We start from the raw sequence: 23,636 nt of genomic DNA, 5'->3' as shown, positions 1-23,636 counted from the left end.
TGTGTAACAAATTCTATGGCCACAGATCCATGTAATGCAAGGAGCCCTGGTTAGGCTTACTACAGGTTCTGCGAGAGTAGTCCATGGTGGTATATATTGAGTACCACATAATTATCTAATATTATATTGAAGTATTAATTTAATTTTATTGTAAAATACAGAACAATGCATCACATTCTGCACAAAGCTTATTTTTACCTTTTTTAGACTAATCTTATTTTTGCAGTATTTATTCTTCATTACTCATAAATAAGATTCTGAAAAAAGCCAAGAGAATGTTAATTTTTATGAGGTATGTCTTAATAGAAAATAAAAAAACCTCAACTTTATTAATTACCAGTACAGAGTATTTAATTGTCTTCCCCAACATATTCAAGTCCCCCTCAACGTTCTCTGAACCTTTTCCCGCACTCCAGGTTTCACTGCAACTCCGCCTCCTGCCTCAACTCAATTCTGCACCTTCTCCTCTGGTTGAATGACTACTGTAGTTCTTAGGTAAATTGGAACATTAAGAAAAACTATGAGATCACTGTATTGTTCGTTAAAAGCTCACTCCTGCATGATGATGGGGCCACAGTGCTCAGCATCTTGCAGGACTGATGGACCTGGCCCAAAGCCCATTGAAGACGTTGGAAAAATACTCTTTGACTTCACTTGGCTTGGATCAGGCTGTGAGGCTCAGATCCTGCAAATATTTAAGGCTTGTCTACACTTGGAAATGTACTGAAATAGTTATTCTGGAACAATTTTTCTGGAATACTTATTTCAGTATAAGCCCTGATCTTATCCCAGATACCCAAATTTTCACCTCTGTGGTGGGTCTCCTGGCTTGTCTTAGAATGAGACAAGGGCTTTATTATGCTCTGGAGTTTTTGTTTCAATCATTCACTTGTCTGCCTTTCTAACGGAAGTCAGATAGCCCAATCTTCAATGCACAGATTTGCTTCAGGGTGTTGTATCCCAGATTCACCGTCCCTTAACATGGTGCAGTCAAAAGGGATTCAGATAAAACCACTTTTATTTACAAGGCCAAAGGGGCACTGGATAAGACACATGCTATTATTATTAATTATTTGTATTATGGTAGCACCCAAAAGCCTCAGTCAGGATTGTGGCTCCATTGTACAAAGAAACAATCTCTGCTTTGAAAATCTTAATGTCTACAAGTGGGTGTGATAAATAGTAGGAGAAAAGAATAAAAAGGTAGGATAAGGGTAACAGTAATAAGTTAACATAGTTCCACGGCCTATAAAAAATAATGGCTCTGAATCATTTATATTATGTTATTATTTATTATTATTATTATTATTAGGGAAGAGATGGGGTGAGAACAATGGCAGGAAGGAGGAGGAAAAAAAGAAAGGGGAAGTGGGACATTGAGGGAGGAAGCTTGAGAGAGTAAATAAGAGTGAGAGGACAGATGGAAGAAAGGAAAGAAGCAGAAGGAAGAGAGAGTGAGGCTAGCAGCCCAGAAAATGAGAGAGAGGGTTGTGGGAGATCAAAGCAAACAAACACCCTGCAGACAGAAAATAATGTCCAAAGTTCAAATTGTAAAAAGCAGGATACTGACATAATGGTGTCTTAAGGCACCTCACCCTTTACCCCACTTCTGCTCCCAGCAGTCGCCCAGCAGACTCTTGCTCCTGAAATTGATTCTGACCCTAGAAGTGTTGTGATTCTTTTTCCCAGCCCATGCAGCCAGGCAATGGGGAGCGTGCTGGGGCCTGACGCCCTTGAAGAGGTTCTTCCACAGCTCCAGAATGTTGCGCTTACTGTTGGACATGTTGATAGCAGAGAAAAATAAAATAAACTTAATCAAACTTGCAAACACTAAGATCTGCAAATGAACCCAATAGGTTCATTTGCAATTATTCATATATGGGCAGAAGCCAATTTATACATATACATGTTAGTGGTTACACCAGGTGCTTGGAAATTTACACCATAGACTCCCTATTGCTTGGGATCCTAAAAGCCAAAGTTGAGCTTTGGTTCATTTCAAGCTCCTGCAAGTGCACAATCGCAGGGGGGTTGTCTTGACTAAGAAAAGTGGTCACACTTAAACATATTCTATGTAATATAGTACAAGACCATTCTGCAAACAATTTTGTCACCTTCATGCAGCTCTAGTCAGAAACTAGGGACCTCTTGAGATTCCCATAGCTGTGTTTTTGTTTTAAACACCTTGGGGGGAAATCCTGGCTCCACTGAAGTCAATGGCAAACTCCCATTGATTTTATCCTTGATGCTCTTGAATTCCAATTACTGTCTCTACAGTAGATGGTGCTATTGACTACTGGCATCCGGATTGCCGACAGCTCTAATTCCTGAATATACACACAGTGTGAAGCTTATTATTTAAAAAATCTGAGTCAGTTTAAAAATACTAAATGACAGTCTTGGCACCAAAGAGTTTATGGATGAAAAGATAGGACATAAGAGGTGGATGGCACAAACAAGCAGGTGGGGGAATGGACAGGTTAAAATATAATAGGGTTTTTATCAGAGTAGCCGTGTGCACAAATCTTAACCAACCAACTTGTCCAGCTGTTATCAAGTGGCACTTTTCTGTAACCATTATGGCCGGGGTGAGTTTTAAGAACAATATTGCAGCAGGAACACGAAAACCTAGGAGGGAGAGAGCATGGCCATGTAAAATCCGCATGTGATGATCAGTTCCAGGCTAGCACTCTTAAAACCAAGTTATGCACAACTGCAAACCTATTTGGTACAGACAGACAATAGAGGAAAGTTTAGAAGTAATCATTTGCTCAAGTTGCAAGAAGTTAATCAAAACCATATGGATAAAATTCTGATTTAAAACCAGATTACACCACCTCTTATAGCACCTAGGTTATTGTTCCCAGAGTCAGTGGAAAAAACAAAACATTGTGACAATACTTCTTTTATCCATGCTAGCCATGTTTTTAAATCCCCTGAAATATTGAATTTATAAATATTTGCTATTAAGTTAATATTTTAGTAATATTTTTGAAGTCAAATGGCAATGTGCTGGAATACTTGGTTAGAGCAACTTTTAAATGTATTTTAATAGTAAATTTGATAATTTTCTTTTCTTATATAAAAAGAGGGTTAACATCATTGGATGTTTCCAGCTGTTGTCATTGCAGGTGGTATTGCTAGTTCAGCTTATCAGAACATATAAGCAATTTACTTTTGGAAAAATAAACAGCAGATGCACTTCCCTTTAGCAACAGCATAAGAACAGGGCCACCCAGAGGTGGGGGTCAAAGGGGCAGTTTTCCCCAGGCCCCCATTTGAGAGGCCAACCAAAGCAAGTAGGGCTGGTTGCAGTGCCACTCAGGCTTGGCCCTACCACCTCTCCATTATGGCTGCTGGCCCTAATTTGAGTGGTGCTGTGACCCGGTGGACGGGGTTGCAGACAGTGCCACTCAGCTATGGTGCTGTGAGCCTGTGAACCAGGTCCAACACCCAAAGTAGAGAGCTGGGCCCAACTCCGCAGGACAGGAGTTGCCACTGCCAGGGGAATTTGAGGTGGGTTTGTTCCCCAACCCTCATCCTCCTCAGGTCCTCTCTTTAGTGTTTTTGCACCCTTGGTGTTCGGGGGAGCGGATTGTTTGTTTTTGGTTGATTGGTTTATTTGTTTTGAAGGGTGGTCGGCCTTAGTTTTAGATTTTGCCCGAGGCCTCCAAAAACCTCTGTGAGGCCCTGAATAAGAGTAGAGTCTATTCGATGTAGATCTCCCTATCTCACTAAGAATTATTTTCTTAGGTTATAGTCACACAAACAAAACATTACATGGTGAAAAAACATTACAAGAATTATTTTTCAGGCTATTAATATTAAAAATGTCTTGAAAAGATGGGATCTGAGTTCTTTATTTCTCTCCAGATATTGCTCAGGGGAGTAAAGTTAATCTAGAATTTCCTGTCTTCTGCATGATTAAAATCTCAGTTTTAATATTGCACTGACATAGCTTTTTTTTAACCACATTCAAATAATTCAAAAAAGGCCAAACAGAATTTTACTAAACATTTTAAGGAATTCATTCCTCGGCTCAAAAGTGAGACACTTCATTGCAAAATGTATGTTAGTACATTATAAGTGACTGAAAACAGGCAACAGAAATGCCATCTTAAACTTTAATACAGCATAACAGTAGCAATAGTATAATAGGCAGCATACATCTACTGTACCACATGCCAAACAAAAAAATTAAAAGAACAAAGAAACAAGATAAACTAGAAAATCTGTTTATATTGCATTCTAACAGATTTGAAAAGTTACAGTATGAACTTACCATTTTTGCTACTCAGATTTTAATGATGCGAATTTGTAGTGCTGCTGGAAAAGTAACATTTAAACTCCCCAAAGCACCATAAATCTATCTGTGCCAGCAAAAAACAGTATTCAAGAGATGCTTTTTCCTACGAATGTCACGATCCAACATTCCCTTAAAAAAAACAATTCACAACAATCAGTAATACTGAGCAAGAATCTTAAAATTGTTGCCAAAGAGGAAACCAATTAACTTTGCCAATATACAAATATTTCTGAATCATAATTGAATTACTAGCCCTTGAAATGCCCATCTGTGCCTGTATAATGTGCACTTCTGTAGAACTATAAAAACATTTTAAATCCATGATGATCAAGGAGAGTGTCAGCTGGTTGCTGTGGAACAGGTAGAATGGCTTAATGACATCTTCAATACAACAGATACACATTCTATGCACCTTTTTATTGGGACTGAACCCAGGATCCATTAAAGGTTGGGCACTGAAATTGGAAGGTAACTGGGAGAAAGTACTCTGACTTTTGACAGGCATGTTTGGGGGAAACTGGAACTGTCCAAATAGCCTTTTAAAAGGCTGGAAGTGAATTATCTTAATTTGCCATTCCTGGATACTTGCTATTACTGTAGGCCTTCTATATGGATACAGTCCATAGCTGGGAGAGGGAAGTGGGGTGTGAATGAAGAGGAGCATGGCCAGAGCATTCCAGGCTCCATCACCTTCCAGCCAGCATAAATACCTTTGGGGGCCCATTACCACTGGTAATGGAGCAGTCCAAATAATTCTGTCTTGTGCTAGAGGACCAAACCGAGCTCTGGCAGTCCTTGTTCCCAGATCGAAGAAGCAAAAAATATGGCATATAAGCACTTCGTCCCCCACTCCTTGTGTCATGTGCCAGCTGCAGCCAAACCTATCAGGGCCAATATCTCAATATTTCTCTAATATTTTTTTAACAAAAGTTAAAGTATGCACCTACCTAGATCAGGTCAGAAATTTTCGAACAGAACATTTTTCTTTTGGAAAATGATTTGTCAAAAATCAAAATATTCCACAGAAATATGCCAATTTTGATCAAATTTAGTTTTAAAAAAATTGAAAGAAACTTTTTCGGAAGGGAACATTTTGATTTTATGTTTTGAAATGACTTTGTTTTGAAATTTACTTTATAATACATTGTAAATTATAATATGAAATACAAACCATACATTACAACAAAAAATTACAAAAAATAAAAATAAGTCAACACTGAAACAAAACACTTTTATCGAAAAAGGTTTTTGAACATTTTGTTTTGTGGGAAGTTGTGAAATTTCTGCTTTTCGTTCCATTTCACAACAAACTTTTTTTTCAAAGTGTTGGAATCTCCCACAGAATGGAAATTCCAGTTGCCAACCAGCTCTACACCTAGCATTTCACTCAAGTCCCCACACTCTCTTGAGCCAGGATTGCCCCCTTTCTTTAGAAATGGAGCACTCCCTGGGAAAGGAAAACCTAGAATTATTCAGCTGAAGGTAGAGTTGTCACATTCTTTGAATGAGCAATGATTCTGCCCCCAGAACTCCCAGATGCCTTGACACACATACAGATTCCAGTGGGTCCAGGGAAGACCAGGGCAATTCCACACAGAGGCCTTATGCCAGCTCTGGGGTCTCCTGGCCCCCCCTCTATCTAGTTCTCTGACAGCACACCTCCTGTGGAGATGCTGCCAGGAATCCCCAGCTAGCTGCTGCCACAGATCCCCATTTTCAAGGGAAATTTCCCATTGTGATGTGCACTGGAGAGGGGGCATGGAAAATGCATTGCAGCTTCAGTCATGCATTCTCACACTGAAACAGAGGCAAAATTAATTAAATGAATCAGTGAAAAATAATTTGCTCAGCTCTACTTCAAACTGATCAAGGTAACCAGGAAATTAGCACCACACCAGATGCTGCTAATTGCACAATAGTACGTGAGGATGAACAGAAAGTCCAGAAGCCTAAGCTAAGGAACATGGAATTACTAACTCACAGAGAGAATGTGGATGGACTAATGTACTGTATGAAGGGTGGTGGCATAAGGCATAAGAGTTGGACTAGAGTTATTATATATAGGACAATCAGAGGAGAAGCTCATGATTTCAGATGAAGCTAAGAACAAGTGGAGTGAATGGCATATCTGGTTGATGTGGGAAGTGAGAGAGAAAGATGATTCAACCTGGAGTAACAGTAGCAGTTGAGGTAGTAGTTCCAATTATGGAGAGATTCAGAGATACAGCTGTCTTATAAAAAAATGGACGGAAATGACAACACAGAATGAGGATGGTTTTACTATTATTTGTCTGCAAAATACTTACTTCCACATATGTTGATAACCAGAAATATTAAAATTCCAGTGTTTTTCCCCTCTGGTTATTTTTGTGGCACTTTCTCATATAAAACAAAGACAAATTAGGGGTTATCAATAACTCTATAAATCAGTGACACAAGATTTGGATTGTAAAGCGCTCTTAATGTTCCAGGTATAAAACAAATGCTTGTAGTCATACGAGTTCTTTAAAAATCATCACTTTATCTACCTTGTCCATTAAGCAGATCCTTGTCCATTAAGCAGATAAAAGGGCTTATACCATTGGTGCTATTAATGAACAAGCCATATAAATTAAAGATTACACCGTTATTCCAGGATATTTGTGAAGAACCGTCTACGTGGCAACAGTACGTTGTTAGTGGGAAATATTTGTCTACCCAAAATTACCTTATCCAATTTCTTAATTGTATTCTTTAGTTGTAAAATATTACTCAGTATAATGAAGGTTAAAGTTGTTAAAAATTTAGAGAGATGAGCTGAAGTAACATCCTTGTTATAGCTGCTTCCTTATGCAATAGGCCTTTCCTAGAGTGTTCTTTCCTATAGTATATTCTACTAAAGCAAACCAGGTAAAATAGGTGAATAGTCATCATGCAAACAAGCTTACTGAAGACTGAATTCACATTTAAAGGAGACAACCACATAATCTGTACACTGTTTTGATGCCTGTGCAGCACCTGGCTGTATCCTTCTTTTGGGAGCAGGGAATATTTGCCTTTTGTGACTTGTGTAAACTGCAGGAAAGTGATTTGAGGAAACCCCCCAAGGTATTAGTATATTTAATTGTGTTTATACAGTTGGCAATAAGGAGAGGCAGCTCAGTGTGTCCACTGTGATCTCAGTCAACCCAGGAGCGATTATCCGTGGGTCAGTATTGCTATACAGATCACACAGAGTCTTACAAGAGAATATGAATATAAGTCCTGATTTGGACATGTAGCGGATATAAAGAAAATGAGTTTGTTTGTTTCTTTTTTGTTTTTGTCAGGGAGGGGTAAAGCACCATTATGTTCAGATTTCTTCTTCACATTCCTGTTGAGACAGCGTTAAATTTATGAGGTTGCCTTCTGTGGGAGTGCCTCCTTAACTCTACATCTCCCTGTTTTCAAACACTTCCTCTTTGGTTTTCTTTGTAATTTTACCTTTTTAAAGGTATATTTTAGGACCTAACTCTGAATTTTCCAGTTTAACAGCTCTTGAAATTGGCCAAGAATTCAAAATGAATCCTTCCCAAAATTCAAAGGGGCTCCATTTCAAGATTCTCGTTTTGACCCACCTCCAATTTTTATTATAATATGTATTAAAAATAAATAGAAGTAGAAATGTACCTACATTTTGTCAAAAAGTATTAATTTAGTTCTGATGCATCAGTTCCGATTATTTATAAAGTAGATTTTAAGGCCAGAAGGTACCATTAGATGATCTAGTCTGACCTATAACACAGCTGTAGAATTTCATCCAGTAAATCTCACAATGAGCGCAATAATTTTGTTTGACTAAAGCATGTCTTACACAAAGGCATCCAACCTTCATTTGACGATTTCAAGCAATGGAGACTCCGTCACTTACCTTGGTAGTTTGTGCCAATAGCTAATTACCCTTGTTGTTAAAAATGTGTGCCTTATTTCTAATTTATATTTGTCAGACTTTAACTTCCAGCCACTTCAAGTTGTACCTTTCTCTGGTAGATTAAAAAGAGCCTTTGTAGCCTGCATTTCCTTCTTGTGAAGGTACCTATACATGGTGATCAAGTCAGCTCTTGATCTTCTTTTTGAGAAACAGATTAAGCTCCTTAAGTCTCTCACCGTAAGGCATTTTCGCCAGTCCTTGAATCATTTTTCAGAGTAGCAGCCGTGTTCGTCTGTATTCGCAAAAAGAAAAGGTGTACTTGTGGCACCTTAGAGACTAACAAATTTATTTGAGCATAAGCTTTCGTGAGCTAGGTGAGTTGTAGCTCACGAAAGCTTATGCTCAAATAAATTTGTTAGTCTCTAAGGTGCCACAAGTCCTCCTTTTCTTTTTGTGAATCATTTTTGTGGCTCTCCTCTGCACTCTCCAATTTTTCAAATCCTTTTACAAATGTGGATACCTGAACTAGATGCAGTATTCCACTATCAGTCTGACCAATGCCATATACAAAGGTAAAACCACCTCCCTTCTACTCCTACTCCCTGTTTATATTAGCCCTTTTTGGCACAGCACCGCACTAGGTGCGCACGTTCAGTTTTTTGTCTTTTCTGACTGTGACACAGCGCTAGACAAGAATGTGATCCAGCACTCTGGTTATGGCAGCTCCAATCAAACAATGCAGAGTGGAGTTGGTTAAACAGAGCTGTGCCTAATTTGTGGATGGAGCAGAGCTGGAAGGCTGATTAAGCCATTAGGCAGAGGTTACAAATCGGCACAGGAAGGAAGTAGAAAGGGGGAGAAAGCAGGTAGCAAGGGGAGGATGTCTTCCTTTGCTTATTGCAGGAGCTGGGGGCTCCCTAGGATTGTTGGAGCAGAGCTGTATATAGTATTGAAGATGGTGGGAACCCATATTAGAAATAAACTACACAAAATGTTTGGCCAGCACAAGGGTCTCTGAGCAGTTTGTGAACCAGAATAGAGGCAGGAGCCACATCCTTTTCAGCATCACTGTTTTCCAGGACCATCCTGTAGGTACTGCCTGCACTCGTTGTTCCTAGATGTACAGACATTGCATTTGCCTGTATTAAAACACATTTTGTTTGAACAGGCCCAGCTTACCAACAGATCCAGACTGCTCTGTATGAATGTCCTGTCCTCATTGTTATTTATCATTCTGCCAATATTCATGTCATCCACAAATGTTATCAGCAATGATTTTATATTTAGTTAATTTTATATTTACATAATTGATAAAAATATTTAATAGTATCAGGCCTAAAACCAATCCCTACGTACCCCACTAGAAAACCCTCATTTGGTTATTCTTCATTAACTATTATTGTTGAGATCACTCAGCTGGTTAGTTCTTAATTTATTTAATATGTGATTTATTGATATATTATGATGCTAATTTCTAAATCAGAATGTTGTGAGGTACTAAGTCAAATTACTTACGGAAGTCTACATGGTTACCTTTATCCGCTAAACTTGTAATCTCCTCAAAGAATAAAATCAATTTGTTTGACAAGACCTATTTTCCATACAACCATGTTGACTGCCATTAATTATAGTCCTATCCTTCAGTTCATTATTGACTGAATCCCACATCCGCTTTTCCATTATTTTGCCCGGGATATATGTCAGGCTAACTAGGACAGAATTACCTGGGTCATCCCACTTGCCCTTTGCGAATATTGGCACAATATTAGAACTCTTCAACTCTTCTCAGATTTCCCCAGTGTGTCTCAGGACATGCTTATTTGCACCCCTAGGTGACACCTGGATGTATTCAATCACCACTCTCAAAGAAGCTCTCATTCTGGTCTCTCTTGCCTAAAGGGCTCAGCACACAGGTCCAGGAATGTGGCCGTCTGCATCCAAAAGTTCTGCAGCCACTGATGATTGTCCCAGATATGATAAAATTCTATTTCCCAGTGCTTGTTTTGGGGCCCAAAAGTGCCACTCCGCCTTGTGCAGCTGGCAGGGGCAGCAGAAGCTTCTTAACCAGGAAAGGGGCGGGGGGGAAACGGGACGCACCAGCACCTGAACCATGGCCCCACCCCCGAGCCACCCATTCTGCCCGAGGTCCTGCCCCTTCCCGGCGAAACCCCATGCTGCCCCTTCCACCCAAGGCCCTGCCCTTGCACTGCCCTTTCCCCCTGTGACAGGTTTGGGCCCTTTGGGGTGTCACCTGATATGCTGGGATGCCACTGAGTCAGCCTCTTCTGTCAGCCTGGGTCCCCTTTACTGGCCTTGCTTGGTTAGGCTCACAAGCCTCTTCCAGCCAGGCACATAGGCAGGGCCACACCCAACTGCACAGAGAGACAGAGATCCACTCTGGAAAGATTCAGCCTTAGGGGCTCTCCCCAACACTCTGGTGCCCACTCCCTTTAAGGGGTACAAACCCAAAGGTTTTATGAAATTCACCCCCTCCCTCAATGTGGAGGGAGATACGCACAACTTCTTGCCCCCCTTTCTCCCCCCCAGTTAGAAATTACAGAAACTGGATTTAATAATAATTTAAAACAATAAAAGAATAAAACAATAAACAATAAAAACAAAACCAATTTTATTAACTACAAAAGGTGAATTGTAAGTGAATACAAGAGATAACAGACAGAACAAAGCAGATTACTGAGCAAATAAAGTATGCGAGCTAAGCTCAATATATTTAAGAAACAGGTTACAAAATGTAATTTCTTACCCTAAATATTATTTTAGGCAGGTTGCAAAGTTTCTCCGGTTCAGCATTCCAGTTATATTTCTTTTCAGACTGGACCTCTGTCTCAGTCTGGACTCCCCCGCGCCTTCCATTCAGGTGGCTTTAGCAGTCTTTCTTTTTGGGCAGACAGGCCATGGAGAGGAGTTCTGTTTGCCTTCCTCCCCAGCCTTACATAAGATTTACTTAAGATGGGAATCCTTTGTTTCCCAAACTTGACCCCCCCCCCCTTCCCTTCCAGTGGAAAGTTACAAGTCCCAGGTAATGTTTAGTATCAGGTGACAAGACCACCTGCCTCTGTAGTGTCCTCAGTGACAGTATGGAGCTTCCACAAGAAGGCCAGGCCTTTTCACAGTCCATTGTACTCACTGGTGGGCCGTCCGCCCTGTCTGGCTTTTCCATTGTTGTACCTGAAGTGTTAGCAGTAGGCGTCACCCAAAGTTATATAGTTGAAATACAGATACATAGTCAATATTCCTAACTTCAGATACAGAAATGATACAGGCATACAAATTGGATAATCACATTCAGTAAATTATAACTTTTCCAATGATATCTTACAAGACTCATCTTGCATAAAGTACATCTCAGTTATGTCATATTCATATCATAAGCATATTTTCATAAAGAATATGGAGTGAAACATCACACCCCCGAGCCCTTGCGCTACCCCTGAGGCCCTGTCCTTGCACCACACCTTCCCCTAGGGAATTTTAAAAAACACCACAAAGATTATGGGATGGAAAAAAAGGAATTGTGCAAACTTGACCCCAAGCTCCCACAATTCCCTGATCCCAGTGCAGTGCTGTTATCCAACAATGCACTGAAAAATTGTCACCCAACGCAGGGTGCTGGACCGTGGCACTTGGATGCCTACTTTGGGTGCATTGTGTCTTTTGCAGACACAGTCTCTCACAGTGAGGACACGTGTCTCTGGCAAAAACAGCCAAGTGTGCACACGCTCTATCAACATAGCCCCGTTGGCAATTGCATGCCAGCAAAAGTTGTAACGGTAAAACTTTCTAGTGTGGACATGGCCCAAGATTAATTGAAAAATAACATCTGAAAGCCAGAGATCTTCTCAGACAACTCTTTTAGGACTCTTGGGTGCAAGTTATCCAGGACTAATGATTTTAAAATATTCATCCCTAGTAGAAGCTGTTTATAATCCTTCTTACTGCATGTCTACACTACAAACTTTTGCCCACACGTTACATTGGCATAAAGCCACTGCAGTTATTATGTCATGCGTGTGTGCATACATGGGTCCCTGTGTCAGTGCTGCGGATACTCACCAGGCATGGTTGTTTTGATGCACAGTGCAGAGCACCATGGGCAGATATCCCAATGTGCAACTCGCCAGCATCCAGTTCACTGACTTTTGGGCAGTTTTGGCAATGCATGGTGGGGCAGAAAGGAGTCACGCAGGGGTTTCCGGGGGGGTCAAGTGCCCATCATGTAACTTTCTCTATCCCATTATGCCAAATCCATCACATAATTTTCATGCCTATTTTAAAAAACTGATGAATCTACACGGGACATTTTGTTGTCCACCATCTCTGACAGAAGCATGAACCTACACAGCTCTGTGCTGTTGTCATGAGTGTTGCAAGCACAGGACACATGATCCTCTGGTATTTGCAGAGCCTCAAGAAGAGCTGTGGAGAACATGATGATTTCATGGAGGGCAGATTGCTATGGGGCATAGCAAGAACCAGTTCAAGATGTTAGTGGCATTCACTGAGCAGATGTAAAATGGTGGAGCCCACAAAACAAGCACTGACTGGTGAGATTGCATCATAATGCAGGCTTGGGATGACAAGCAATGGCGGCAGAACATTTGGATGCACAGCTCATGTTCCTGGATCTGCGTACCAAGCTCACGCCAGCCCTCCAGTGCAGTGACCCCAGAATGAGAGCTGCACTGAGAGTAGAGAAGTGAGTGGCGATTGCACTGTGAAAACTTGCAACACTGGATTGCTACCAATCAGTGGGAAATCGTTTTGGTGTTGAAAAATACACTGTGGGGCTATTGACATGCAAGTGTGCAGGGCCATTAATCGTCTCCTGCTACACAGACCTATGATTCTTGGCAGTGTGCAGGACCTAATGGCTGGATTTGCAGCAATGGGGTTCCCGAACTGCAGTGAAGCGATACACAGCACGCACATCCCTCTTTTGGCATCAGACTGTCCTGCCACAGAGTACATCAACAGAAAGCTACAAGCAGGGACTTTCTTTCCTGACTGGGGGATTATCATTGGTGATGTTGAAATGCCAATAGTGATCCTGGGCGACCCAGTCTACCCCTTGATCCCTTGGCTCATGAAGCTACACACCAGCCACCTCCACAGCACCAAGGAAAGATTCAGTTACCAGTTGCAGAATGACAGTTGAATGTACTTTTGGTAGATTGATGGAGCACTGGCATTGTTTACTCACCAGATTGGATCTCAGTGAAAAAAAATATCCCATTGGTTATAGCTGTCTGCTCTGACCTGCATTCTATCAGTGAGGCAAAGGTTGCCCTCAGGGTAGAGGGTGGAGGTGAAGCAGCTGTCTGCTGAGTTTGAACAGCCAGATACAAGGGCTGTCAGAAAAGCTCCATGAGGCGCTCAACAACTCAGGGAGGCTTTGAAAGAGCACTTTAGCAGCACACCATAGTAATGTGTTATGGAGTAACGTGCTCTCCCTGGCCCTGAAGTTTGGGAGCCTGTTAGGAATTATGTGGTATTTGGTGCACAACTGTATGGATAACACTGACAATGCACCTATTACTTTTGTGGTGCTTGCTGCACATTTATGATTATTACACTGTGTTTGTCACTGATCCTATGAGTTGTGTCAAAGTGCACAATCACAAGTAAGTGGGTGCTTTCAATACCGCCAGCCATTCTGCAGCATATCTTGGGAATGAAGACAGATGAATTATTTTCCAAACAATAAGAGTTTTATTGAGTAAAAAAACACATTAATATTCTATGTAAGTTACAAGCAAATATATTAAAACCTTAACAAATGTATGGAACAGAGCTTAAAGAAGAGGGAAGAAGATTCATGTCCATTTTAGTCACATATACATCAACTGTGGCTCTCACAGATCAGCATATATGAAGCTATGGTTGTCCTTAATATCCTTAGGGGTGGAGTGGTAGGGGTAGGGATGCGACTCCATATGCCATGTGTAATGTTGAGGGGGTATGTGGGAAGGTGCTAGGCTGCAGCTGTCCATGGACTGCAAAGGCAAGTGAGCCTGGGATTGTTGAATCTGTTGGTCCACAAGAGTCTGCAGCTTCTGTGTTTGCTGCCAGAGAAGTCCCATTATGTCTTGGTGCATCTCCCTATCCGACTCCTTGGCCTTTCTCCTGACTGCTCCTTCCTTTTCCATGCAGTCTGCAATATTCATCCTCCAGACCTTCTGTTCATGGTCTGATGCCACACTGGCTTGCAGGATCTCGCTGAACATGTCATCCCAATTCCTCTTCCTTCTTCTCCTTATCTGACTCAGGCATTCCTCAAGTGTCGAGGGGGAACCCTTCAAGTCTGCAATGGCAGTAGCTACAGGTAAAACACATGGTGTTGGTATAGCCCCCAGGAAACCAAAAGTTAAGATTTAGAACTCCCTTCCCTGGCTCCCCTAAAGTTGTAAACAAGACATACTTATTGATACTTTTGCTTCGGAGTGCTTGTGCACGGCGCCACTCACAGCTCCAGCCATGGTGAGTATGACCCACCAGGGCTGAGGAAAATGAGGAGGGAATTGCTCAGTTGCATAAAACTCTGGGTATGAGGCCAGGGCAATGGTACTAAATACTGCAGAGGTGGACAAACTATAGCCTGTGGGTCACATCTGGCCCACGGGACCGTCTTGCCCGGCCCCTGAACTCCCTGCCAAATGTGTCCACATATCTATTCAGGGGACATCATCATAGGGCCTAATCACATCAGCCACACTATCAGAGGCTCGGTCACCTGCACATCTACCAATGTGATATATGCCATCATGTGCCAGCAATGCCTCTCTGCCATGTACATTGGTCAAACTGAACAGTTTCTACGTAAAAGAATAAATGGACACAAATCAGACATCAAGAATTATAACATTCAAAAACCAGTCGGAGAACACTTCAATCTCTTAGGTCACTCGATTACAGACCTAAAAGTGGCAATTCTTCAACAAAAAAACTTCAAAAACAGACTCCAACGAGAGACTGCTGAATTGGAATTAATTTGCAAACTGGATACAATTAACTTAGGCTTGAATAAAGACTGGGAGTGGATGGGTCATTACACAAAGTAAAACTATTTCCCCATGTTTATTCCCCACCCCCCCACCGTTCCTCAGACGTTCTTGTCAACTGCTGGAAATGGCCCACCTTGATTATCACTACAAAAGGTTTTTTCACCCCCGCTCTCCTGCTAGTAATAGCTCACCTTAAGTGATCACTCTCATTACAGTGTGTATGGTAACACCCATTGTTTCATGTTCTCTATGTATATAAATCTCCCCACTGTATTTTCCACTGAATGCATCCGATGAAGTGAGCTGTAGCTCATGAAAGCTTATGCTCAAATAAATTTGTTAGTCTCTAAGGTGCCACAAGTACTCCTTTTCTTTTTGTGAATTGATATATACTGAGTATTGGCTAATGACATTTTTATCATGTAGTACTTGTGGTACCTTCGAGACTAACAAATTTATTTGAGCATAAGCTTTCGTGAGCTACAGCATCCGATGAAGTGAGCGGTAGCTCACGAAAGCTTATGCTCAAATAAATTTGTTAGTCTCTAAGGTGCCACAAGTACTCCTTTTCTTTTTGCGAATACAGATTAACACGGCTGCTACTCTGAAACTTATCATGTAGTATCACTAATGTCTGCCATTGACTTTGAGCTGACATAGGGTGAGATTACACCCATAAAATGACTCCACATTTACACAGGTATAAATTAGTTTAGAGCAGCGGTTCTCAAACTGTGGTTCAGGACCCCAAAGTGGGTCACGACCCCGTTTTAATGGGGTCGCCAGCACTGGTGTTAGACTTGCTGGGGCCCAAGCCCCAGCCCCACTGCCTGGGGTTCAAGCCCAAGCCTAAACCTGAGCCCTGGGCAGTGGGGCTCATGCTTCAGCTTCAGCCCTGGGCAATGGGGCTCAGGTTACAGGCCCTCCGCCCAGGGCTGAAGCCCTTTGGCTTCAGCTTTGGCACCCCTGCCCGGGCAGCAGGGCTTGGGCAGACTCAGGCTTCAGCATCCCCCTCCTGGGGTAGTGTAGTATTTTTTGTTGTCCAAAGGGGGTCAGAATGCAATGAAGTTTAAGAAACCCTGGATTAGAGTTTGGCCCATAACAGAGAATATACACATTGTGTCCTTGCTCTTTAGCAGCATGTAAAACTAAGGGAAAACAGTAACTGGTAAAAGGAAGTAAATTTACTTACAGAAAATACTAAATTCAAGGGGTCTAACAGGAATGTAATCCTGACCTGATCAATTTTTTAGCACCAGCATTTGAGCTCTTAAAATATATCATATGCATTAAGGCATGTTTAGCTTCAATTTTTTAATAGAAAAGTACATCATTTGATATTTTGCCCGCTTATTATTTGTCATGAAATATAAATATAACTCCTATTACAGTTATTGTAATCATTCATCAGTAGTGTGATGTATGAGCATATACTACATGAAGAGGAAGTATTCCTTTTACTGTCATTACATCTTTTATTTGGTAAGTTAATAATAATATTACTATAAAAGTTACTAATATTTAAACATTAAGGAAATGTAATCACCCCTGTAAAGTATGATGCCAGAAAATTGGAAAATTTTTATTTTACTTCCAAATCAAAGCTGTCACTTAAATTTACAAAGAAAACCACTTTAACAAGAGCTGGCTAATTCCAGTCAGGTCTGGATACAGCTATGTAAGTTATCATATGAGAGAGTACTCTGGTTATATCTGGGATATGTCAAACATTTTGGGTTCTCATTTTTATTTCTTACTAAAAAGTGGGTCACATTTGGTTTTTCTCATGTAAAGGTATTAAACTACAGAAAATATAGACTGGAATTTGAATACTTATCCATGCTTCATGATAATTTATTTATATTTTGTTAATATTAATAAAAGGGTCCCATTTTCTTTGGAAGAATATGTAGCACAAAAAAATAACTGGCACATCCCAAATATATCTTACATATCAGTTTCCATTCTTAACTGAATATTAAAAATCAGGATAAAAATCTGGATAAATTTCTGTGCATTACTAAATTTGGAAGATAGCAATCAAAAACTTAAAACTTCCAGTACTCATTATATATGAATATTAATAATTTTCAGAATAAAAAGAAAAGAAGGACTTGTGGCACCTTAGAGACTAACAAATTTATTAGAGCATAAGCTTTCGTGAGCTACAGCTCACTTCATCGGATGCTGTAGCTCACGAAAGCTTATGCTCAAATAAATTTGTTTGTAAGGTGCCACAAGTACTCCTTTTCTTTTTGCGAATACAGACTAACACCGCTGCTACTCTGAAATTTTCAGAATGCCACCTTTGTTCAACACATACTTGCATATTAACAAACACAATGGGTGAAATTCTGCTTTCATTTTTATTGATGCAAGTCCTGAGTATCCCCACTAGCATCAGTTGCTCTGGGTTTATGTCACAGGTATGATTACACTGCAGTCAGGAGGTGTGATTGATCTAGCTACATGTGCTGCAAATCTAACTCCAGTAACAAGAGCAGTGACACAGCAGCAGCACAGAGCATCATGCGCTAGCCACTCTAGTATGTACCCAGAGTTCTGGGCAGGTGGGGCATGCCGTGTTGTCTTCACAGCTATTGTTATTCCAGCTAACTACATCAAAACTAACTCTGGTATGTCTGCAGATGGTGCAATCACACCTCCTGATTGCAGTGCAGACATACCCACAACAGAGAGCAGTATTAAGACCAATGTGAGAAGCTCAGGCTTATTCACCTTTTTCATAATTATCTTCCTGTCTCTTACAAATCCATCAGTGGTAATTTACATGTGGGTATGGGAGATCCAGGTATGGAGGGACTCCTCTATGAGAGAATCTGGCAGGAACAATCAAGGCCTTGTTCCCCAATCCTGCATTCCCTGTGCCTCAAAAACTCCCAGTGCAATCAGTGCCCATTTTAGGTGGGCAATGAACACAGGATCATGCCCTTTGTCCAGCAACAGCTAAGACAGTGGTTCTCAAACTTTTGTACTGGTGACCACTTTCACATAGCAAGCCTCTGAATACAACCCCCCCTTATAAATTAAAAAACACTCTTAATATATTTAACACCATTATAAATGCTGGAGGCAAAGCAGGGTTTGGGGTGGAGGCTGACTGCTCGCGACCCCCCATGTAATAACCTTGCGACCCCTGAGGGATCCTGACGCCCAGTTTGAGAACCCCGGAGCTAACACAATGCACCGCTTATATCTTTCTGGTAAATAATGCTAACTGTTTTTATTTGCCACATGAATTTCTAAAGCGCTTAACATCAGGGTATTCAGTATAAAATCAGAAGTTAGGACAGGTAGAATAAAAAAATAAAACCCTTCAAAATTTCCACCAGTGTAGGAAGCAAGACAATGAGAAATCGCTGCAATACTCTACAGATTCCTGTTGTCCTTGTTTATAAGCTTTATCTCCCAACTAAGCTGTTTCCTGAATTTGAATGATTAGTTTTAAAAATCTGCTCCACCTTCCCTGCATGTGACATCTAAGTCATTAGAAATTAAAGGGCTGCTTTCAAAATGATCTGTCAGCAGAAAAGCGAGTTAAAAATCTTCTCTTCATTAATTTAACTCTGCAAAGCAATAGTAAACTGCATCTTAACATAATACAGAATGAATGTACTGACCTTTCAAAAAATGAGAGGTTATTTTATTTTCAAGACCATTAATCAGTGAAGTAACGATGCAATTCTATCTGATAACCCACAACCTACAATTCTATGCACTATAGAATACTTACAGATTTTAACACATGACAAGAAAAAGTAAGCATCATTTGTAAGAAAACATGTCTGCTTGCATCGTTTCTTTGTTTTGTTTATTCTTCTTACATTTGAGAATTCATTCCAGGATTCTTTTGCTCAGTCTTTTTAAAGGTATTGAGCTTGTTCCCCATTTTTATTTCATTATAACACATGCAGAAAGGCCCCCTCCGACCCCCCAAAAAGTATCCATTTTCTGCTTATTTCTTACATTATAAATTCAGGGTTTGTCTATCCGGGAAGGCTTTTTAAAAAAAATAGTGAAGCAATGACACCACAAGTGACAACAAACTGAAAGTTGTGCAGTTGAGAGGAAAAAGGATTTTTATCCATTTAAAACTTTGGTTTTTGCTAGCTTTTGGAAGCAGTTTTATAATTACGGAGTCTAATGAACTCTTTGGACAAAGGATATCTTTGTTAAAGATTCAACACCATAGGCAAATTCAGGCCATGTCTACCTTACAGGGACTATAGTTAAGGCTATGATTTAGTCACAGAGGTTGCGGAAGTCACGGAATCCGCAATTTCCAGCAACCTCTGTGACTTCAGCCTGCAGTGGTCGGGAGCTGCAGGGTCCCCTGCACCCAGCAGGGGCAGGGTGCTGCAGGGCACCCCCACCGCCTCCGGCGGCCCCCAGAGTTCCAAGCCACCACAGGTGGCAGGGTATCCCGCAGCTCCCATCCCAGCTGCAGTGGGCAGTGGGGGAACCGTCCCCCTCCTGGCCATCATGGGTGGCAAGGGAACCCCTGAGCTCCCGGCCGCCATAGGCTCCCAGTGCTGTGGGAAGCTGGGGTACCTTGCAACTCCCACCCAGGGTGGGCAGTGGGGGAATCCTCCAGCTCCCGGCCACTGTGGGCAGTGGGGGAACTGCTGAGCTCACGGCTGCTGCGTGAGCCTCTGGAGTTGCAGGCAGTGGGGGTACCCGCAGCCCTCACTTAAGGTGGGAAAGCTCAATAACATCACCCCAAAGACACACACACACATAAAGTCCACCAGAAAAACCAGGGAAAGGCCAGACTTGAGATATCTGATAGTTTGAAGCTAAACAAACAAACAGAAAAAAAAATCCCTTAAATAAAAAAAATACACGACTTTACAGGCCTCCTTTATACATCATAAAGAAGCAAATTAAAAAGTGCCCAATCCCAATTTTTCAATATCTTTTACAGGTCACTTTAAGAATCTTCACTGGAAGGCATTCTAAATCAGCCAAATGGAGCAGCTCAACTTGGGTTACGCTGTGATTTACTGAAAGGCAGAGAGCTCTGCTTCCGCCATTACCTCAACATCTCAGACTGGTACTTTGGAGTCTAGCCTGTTGGATTTTGAATTCCAAAAGTTTGGTCCCTTTTCACAGACTGGATAATCTGCAAGCTAGCATTGTTAGTGGGAAAGGTTTTTTTAATAGGTAAATACATGTCCTTCCTGGATGCACTGCATGCCAGTGCAGCTGCTCTGTGGTTGAATTAGGCAGGGGAAGAGAGGGATGGGTGTAATTTGCATTCCTCCTGTGCCCACAGAAATGAATCTGGCCCGTGGCTGTTTGCATCTGAAACAATAACTTAACACTAAGGAAAATTTCTTAAAAATTTGTTTGCACCTATGTTAATGGCTTCAATAGGCCTAGCATAAAAACCTGCTAATTGCTGTCACCACTTTAAGCATGCTGTCGATTAGACCAACACCAAACAGGGTTACGTGGCAGAGTTGTTAAAATCATCTCTTTTCAAGAATCCTTATATCTTATTTTATAACATTATTACTCATGCATATACTGCCTTCAACCCGAGCAGCTCTATGATCTCATTGGGTCATATTTCATTTTGATCTTTGTCATACTCTAAAAATATATACATAGATAGATGCCTTTAAAAGGTGAGAATCAAATCTATCACCACACTATCCAGGTACCTATATGCAATTAAGGAAAGTAAAATGTCATCCAAAAGGATTATTATTCCCCTCCCCAAAAACAGATTTTGCCATTTTCTAAATGGGATCATTCTTTCCAGGACTGTCTTCTGGGTAATGGAACTCTTCTGGTAATATAATGTGGATCCATTGTTGGATCATATTAAAGAAGTTCTGTATTAAAATCACAAATGAGTTTGATTCCCCATAGTTTAAATTCCAGGGTATTACTAATTAAGAGATCTCTTGGTTTTTGGTACTGTTTCTCTCCCTCTATGTGTGAAACTTGCAAGCTGCTAATTGCATTAGTGCATTCTAAGACAGAGTCTGTTCTCAAAGCAATTCACACAGAGAGAGACTCAAAGCAATACTCTGTAACAACAGAAACAGCACCCAGAGACTCCCCGCCCTTTTGTTGTATTAACAATTGTGATTAAAATAGAGCTAGAGGATGTATGTGGATGGATGCTTGGTGTGCATAATAACAGAATGATCAGGGAGGTGCCAGCCTAAGAATCCAGTGTCCATCGGCTGAAGAAGGCATCAAGTGGAAATAACCAGAGGACCCCCGGAGGGCAGACTGGAATCCACCCAACAGCCTCAAGAATGGGAGAACCAAAGAACAAGATAACATCTAGCAGCACGGAGCCGTCAGGAATGTGCTATCTGCTGATTGATTCAGCAACAGCATGATGAAGCAATTCCCATAGACTGGCATAGGAAGAAATTCCTATAAAAATAGACTCTAAAAAGTGAGAACTTTGGGGTCTGATTCTGCAAACCAACTTCCAGGAGCATCAGATGAGCATCTGACAAGGCCCTGCTCCCTCCTCATGTCCAGGCCACCTGGCCAGTGGCTTGGCATGAGCAACTCTAAGGCTGGTAACTATGATAACAACCTTGCAGAACCTCTGTGTGTGTGTGTGTGTCTGTGTGTGTGTGTGTGTGAATGAATGTGTGAATAAATATGAGATTGAATGGAATGTTATAGCTGTAATTAACTGCTTACTATGATTCTTTCTGTATTCACAATAAATGTGGTATTTTGCCTTTTTCCCTTTAATAAGATCCTGCTGGTTTTTAATTTATTGGTACAACACCATCACAAAACAAACTGGTAACCAACTGTTAACTGAATTTACAAATTCCCTGTGCTTATGAACTCCCCCTCCCCCAATAGCACATATGATAATATTGTACCTGCACAAATATCTATTGTGTATGTATTGTTTAGACTAGAATTGCTAGAAATAAAATAGTAAACAGAGCATAATAATAATTTAGGGCCATATTCTGCCAGCCTTAGTCACACTGAGTTGAGTAAGAGCGGTAGAACTGGGACCTTAGCGAGTCTAAGAACCAGAGTCATGGAAGCAGAATGTAAGAGAAGGAGAAACGCACCTTTACAAACACAATTCACTTCATTTTAAGATCCACATATTATGAAGCTATTAGCGTACCCCTGGAGCTAAGCAGAGGTCTTCCAGGGGGTACATCAACTCATCCACATATGCCTAGTTTTACAACAGGCTACATAAAAAGCACTAGCAAAGTCAGTACAAACTAAAATTTCATACAGACAATGAGTTGTTTATACTGTTCTACATACTATACACTGAAATGTTAGTACAATATTTATATTTCAATTGATTTATTTTACTATTATATGCTAAAAATGAGAAGGTAAGCAATTTTTCAGTAACAGTGTGCTGTGACACTTTTGCATTTTTATCTTTGATTTTGTAAGCAAGTAGTTTTTAAGTGAGGTGAAACTTGGGGGTACACAAGACAAATCAGATTCCTGGAAAGGATACGGTAGACTGGAAAGGTTGAGAGCCACTGTTCTATAGTGCAAGAACGTGGTACTTTACAGACACATATAAAGACAAGATACCCAGTGATCAAACATTTACAATCTAGTCATAGGGAGACCAGGAGTCCGGTTTTGATGGTGTCCAGTTGTTGGATCATATTAAAGAAGTTCTGTATTAAAATCACAAATGAGTTTGATTCCCCATAGTTTAAATTCCAGGGCATTACTAATTAAGAGGTCTCTTGGTTTTTGGTACTGTTTCTCTCCCTCTGTATGTGAAACTTGCAAGCTGCTAATTGCGTTAGTACATTCTAAGACAGAGTCTGTTCTCAAAGCAATTCACACAGAGAGAGACTCAAAGCAATACTCTAACAACAGAAACAGCACCCAGAGACTTCCCGCCCTTTTGTTGTATTAACAATTGTGATTAAAATAGAGCTAGAGGATGTATGTGGATGGATGCTTGGTGTGCATAATAACTGAATGATCAGGGAGGTGCCAGCCTAAGAATCCAGTGTCCATCGGCTGAAGAAGGCGTCAAGTGGAAATAACCAAAGGACCCCCGGAGGGCAGACTGGAATCCACCCAACAGCCTCAAGAATGGGAGAACCAAAGAACAAGATAACATCTAGCAGCAGGGAGCCGTCAGGAATGTGCTATCTGCTGATTGATTCAGCAACAGCATGATGAAGCAATTCCCACAGACTGGCCTAGGAATAAATTCCTATAAAAATAGACTCTAGAAAGTGAGAACTTTGGGGGCATCTGATTCTGCAAACCAACTTCCAGGAGCATCAGATGAGCATCTGACAAGGCCCTGCTCCCTCCTCATGTCCAGGCCACTTGACCAGTGGCTTGGCATGAGCAACTCTAAGGCTGGTAACTATGATAACAACCTTGCAGAACCTGTGTGTGTGTG

This window comes from Chelonia mydas, chromosome 2 (genome assembly GCF_015237465.2).
Source record: "Chelonia mydas isolate rCheMyd1 chromosome 2, rCheMyd1.pri.v2, whole genome shotgun sequence".
In the NCBI taxonomy this organism is placed as follows: Eukaryota; Metazoa; Chordata; order Testudines; family Cheloniidae; genus Chelonia; species Chelonia mydas.
This window is presented reverse-complemented; position numbering follows the sequence as displayed.